We start from the raw sequence: 4,688 nt of genomic DNA on the forward strand, positions 1-4,688 counted from the left end.
CTGGGATGGACCCGGGATGGATCCGGGATGGAGCTGGGATGGATCTGGGATGGACCCGGGATGGATCTGGGATGGGTCCGGGATGGACCCGGGATGGATCAGGGATGGACCCGGGACGGATCCAGGATGGATCTGGGATGGACCCAGGATGGATCTGGGATGGACCCGGGATGGATCTGGGATGGACCCGGGATGGATCCGGGATGGAGCTGGGATGGATCTGGGATGGACCCGGGATGGATCTGGGATGGGTCCGGGATGGACCCGGGATGGATCAGGGATGGACCCGGGACGGATCCAGGATGGATCTGGGATGGACCCAGGATGGATCTGGGATGGACCCAGGACGGATCTGGGATGGATCCGGGATGGATCAGGGATGGATCAGGGATGGACCCGGGATGGATCAGGGATGGACCCGGGATGGATCAGGGATGGATCCGGGATGGACCCAGGACGGACCCAGGACAGATCTGGGATGGATCCGGGATGAGCCCAGCGCTCACCTCTGCGAAGAAGGCGGTGGCCGTGACCCTCTGGCTGTCGAAGGCGCTGCTCAGGGCCGGCGTCAGGTTCTTCACCACCAGGGGCAGCCGCGGCCCCGCGTGGCGAGCCATGGCCCTGCCGAGGGAGCGGCACCTGGCACTCCATCCCCACCCCCACGGACGGCACTGCCAGCCCACGGGGGGCTGGGGGGGCTGGGGGAGCCCCCGGGACCACGGGCTAATGGGGGGGAACGGCCCCCAGCTCGGCAGAGACAGTGGCACTGGCACTGTCACCTCCTGCCACCAGGGCAGGACACCCCAGCATGGAAATACCAGTGGCACTGGCACTGTCCCCTCCTGCCACCAGAGAGGACACCCCAGCATGGAAACACCAGTGGCATTGTCACCTCCAGCCCCAGCATGGAAACACCAGTGGCAGTGGCACTGTCCCCTCCTGCCACCAGGATGGAAACACCAGTGGCACCACCCTGGCACTGTCCCTTCCTGCCACCAGGGCAGGGTTTGGAGCGCCCTGGACGGCCCTGGCAGCTGCAGGGGTGGGTTTTGTTTTGGAGGAGCATCTGGGAGGTTTAATAAAAGTGTGGGGTTTTTGGTTTTTTTTTTGTAAATGCTGGAAAATCCCAAACCGCCCGCCCGGCTCCGCGGGATCCAAGAGCTATTCCGGGCGCTGGGAGGGACCGGGGAGACCCCGGATGAACCGGGATGGGGGTCCTGTCACCCCCCACCCCACAGGGAACACGGGCAGGTGCCAGCTGGGCATCCCCTGGGAATGATGGGATGGGCTGGGACACCCAGGGACCCCATAACGGGAGTGAGGACACCGGGCACCCCACGGAGGGGCTGATGACACCACGGACCCCCCAGTGGGACCAGGGACACCACGGACCCCCCAGTGGGACCAGGGACCCCCCAGTGGGACCAGGGACACCACGGACCCCCCAGTGACGCCAGTGACACCAGGGACCCCCCAGTGGGACCAGGGACCCCCCAGTGGGACCAGGGACCGACCTCCCCCCGCCATGGGCTCCCTGTGGCTGCTTCCAGCAAGCCCGACCTGAAATTGCTCCCCCCATGCCAGGCAATAATCCTAAAAATCTTGGAATGCCAGCCCGGTTTGGGTGGGGAGGGACCCTCAGAGCCCACCCAGTGCCACCCCCTGCCACAGAAGGGCCCCCAGGCTGCTCAGTCAGGGGAGGGGGTGGTGCCAGGCCTTACCTGGCAAGCAGGGCGACGCCGTCGTGGTGCCGCTCGGGGCTGGCCAGGAGCTCCCAGCCCCCGGAATCGCCCACGTCCCGGACCACCTCCTCGCTGCCACCCCGCAGCAGCATCACCCTCAGCGTCTCCACGGCACAGCTGCGGAGGGGAGGGCAGCACGGCTTGGGCTCGGCTCCAGCTGGGCTCAGCTGGGCTCAGTTTGGGCTGTTGGGCTCAGTTTGGGCTCCTTCTGGCTCAGTTGGGCTCAGTTTGGTCCAGCTGGGTTCAGTTTGGGTTCAGGTTGGGCTCTGTTGGGCTGTTCAGCTCAGTTTGGCTCAGTCTGGCTCAGCTGGGCTCTGTATGGCTCAGTCTGGCTCAGTTTGGCTCCGTTTAGCTCAGTAAGGCTCAATTTGGGCTCAGTTTGGTTCAGTTTGGCTCAATTTGGGCTCAGTTTGGTTCAGTTTGGCTCAATTTGGGCTCAGTTTGGCTCCATTTAGCTCAGTCTGGCTCAGCTGGGCTCTGTCCAGCTCAGTCTGGCTCAATTTGGGCTCAGTCTGGCTCAGCTGGGCTCAGTCTCGCTCAGTCTGCCTCAGTTTAGCTCAGTTTGGCTCAGCTGGGCTCAGTCTGGCTCAGTTTAGCTCAGCAAGGCTCAGTTCAGGCAGCGAGGGGCTCGGGGCTGTCAGGGCTGAGGGAATGAGTTCCTGATGGTCCGGCTTCCCACTGGGATGAGGGATTGGTGGGGATGGGGGGGCTGTCCCTGCTGTGGAGCCCCAGGAGGGTGGGGTATCCCAGGAGCCACGGAGAGCCCGGATTGCCCTCAGGAAGGACACCCAGGACACTGCTGGACAGTCCCAGTCTGGGATGGACAGTGGAAAACCAACCCTGCACCCACAGAACCCCCCTGAGCACCCAGAGGACCCTCCCTGACAGCTGGGGCATCCTTGGCTTAACTGGAGTCAAGGATCTCCGAGGTTTTCCAGCCTCAGAGATTCCATGATCCGTAAGGGCCAAAGCTGAGCAGCTGCCCCCGGGAGAGGCACGGGGAGCAGGGAAGGACACGAGCACAACCAGCCAGGCTGGCTTTCCTGCTCGGCACAGCCCTGGATCGTGCACAGAACCAGAGGTCTGGGTCGGATTCCCCACGGAAAAGCCTCCACCATTCCCTGAAAAGCCCACCCAAGGAGCCCACGGAGGGGCCAGCGGGTTCCTGCTGGAGTTCCCTCTGTTAATGATGGCAAAGGGGAAAGCAGGGCCAGGAAAGGGCCCAGCTCAGCTCCCAAGGCTGGCAGAGAGTCCTCAGGGCACTTCAAGCATCAGGAGGTTGAAGGAATTAATTACTAATTAAGGAGAACCTCAGGCAGGAGGACTCAGCCACCGTCTGCCCAGGCCAATCTGGTGCCTGTAACAGGCACGGAATCCTGGAGAGGTTTGGGTGGGAAGAGACTTAAAGATCATCTCATTCCAACCCCCTTCCACTGGCAGGGACAGCTCCCACCATCCCAGGGGGATCCAGCCTGGCCTGGGACACTGCCAGGGATCCAGGGGCAGCCACAGCTTCCCTGGAATCCACACCTTCAATTCTCCCTTCTTTTGGGATCCTGTGGGCTCTGCCCTGCTTCTGTCCAGACCCCCAGTTTAACTCTTCCCAATTTAACCCTCGTGTCCTGCAGCTGAAAAACCCCAACCCCTCCCAATCTACCCCCTCCCCATCCCAAACCTCATGGGCAGACCATCATCCCATTCCATCCCAGGCTGTTCTTCCTCCAGTTCCATCCCAGCACAGCCTGGTTCTGCACACCCAAAAACCAGTTCCTCCAGTTCCATCCCAGCACAGCCTGGTTCTGCACACCCAAAAACCAGTCCCTCCAGTTCCATCCCCACCTAAAAACCAGTTCCTCCAGTTCCAGCCCAGTACAGCCTGGCTCTGCACACCCAAAAACCAGTTCCTCCAGTTCCATCCACACCTAAAAACCAGTTCCTCCAGTTCCATCCCAGCACAGCCTGGTTCTGCACACCCAAAAACCAGTTCCTCCAGTTCCAGCCCAGCACAGGCTGGTTCTGCACACCCAAAAACCAGTTCCTCCAGTTCCATCCCAGTACAGCCTGGTTCTGCACACCCAAAAACCAGTTCCTCCAGTTCCATCCCAGGACAGGCTGGTTCTGCACACCCAAAAACAGTTCCTTTGGTTCTATCCACACCCAAAAAACCAGTTCCTTTGGTTCCATCCCAGTACAGCCTGGTTCTGCACACCCAAAAACCAGTTCCTCCAGTCCCATCCCAGTACAGCCTGGTTCTGCACACCCAAAAACCAGTTCCTCCAGTTCCATCCCCACCTAAAAACCAGTTCCTTTGGTTCCATCCCAGTACAGGCTGGTTCTGCACACCCAAAAACCAGCCCCTCCAGTTATATCCACACCTAAAAACCAGTTCCTCCAGTTATATTCACACCCAAAAAAACAGTTCCTGTGGTCACATCCACACCTAAAAACCAGTTCCTTTGGTTCCATCCCAGTACAGGCTGGTTTTACACCCCAAAACCCAGTCCCTCCAGTTCCATCCCCACCTAAAAACCAGTTCCTCCAGTTCCATCCCAGACTGGGCTGGTTTTACACCCCAAAACCCAGTCCCTCCAGTTCCATCCCCACCTAAAACCAGTTCCTCCAGTTCCATCCATACCCAAAAACCAGTTCCTCCAGCAGTTCCATCCCCGCCCGGGCTGGTTTTCCACCCAACCCCCAATTCCAGAGGTGACTCCCCCCCACCCCCGCGGCAGGTGGGGCCAGGTGTGTCCGTGTCCCCCCTCCCTTCCCCCGTTACCTGGCGGGCTGGAGGCTCCTCCTGTCCCTGCCCTGCAGGTTTTTGGGGAGCTGCACCCCCAGGGAGCAGCTGAGGCGCAGCAGGAGGGTGGCGAAGAGCGCCGGGTACAGCCCCAGCACGGCGGCCCCCGCCTCCGGAGCAGACATGAGCTCATGCAGCGCGCACGTGGC

General features: G+C 61.1%; 1 long non-coding RNA gene across 1 annotated transcript; it reads right to left on the reverse strand.

Moving 5' to 3' along the window:
* Window positions 1-512: 512 nt before the first annotated feature.
* LOC114072484 lies at window positions 513-4,537 on the reverse strand. The gene is made up of 3 exons (XR_003574185.1): window positions 4,519-4,537; window positions 1,722-1,859; window positions 513-621 (listed from the first exon to the last, which is right to left on the reverse strand). It is a non-coding gene; the product is annotated as an uncharacterized LOC114072484 (long non-coding RNA).
* Window positions 4,538-4,688: the final 151 nt, after the last annotated feature.

This window comes from Empidonax traillii, unplaced genomic scaffold (assembly GCF_003031625.1).
Source record: "Empidonax traillii isolate 1590-97213 ecotype Southwest subspecies unplaced genomic scaffold, ASM303162v1 scaffold3309:size16087, whole genome shotgun sequence".
Taxonomy (NCBI): Eukaryota; Metazoa; Chordata; class Aves; order Passeriformes; family Tyrannidae; genus Empidonax; species Empidonax traillii.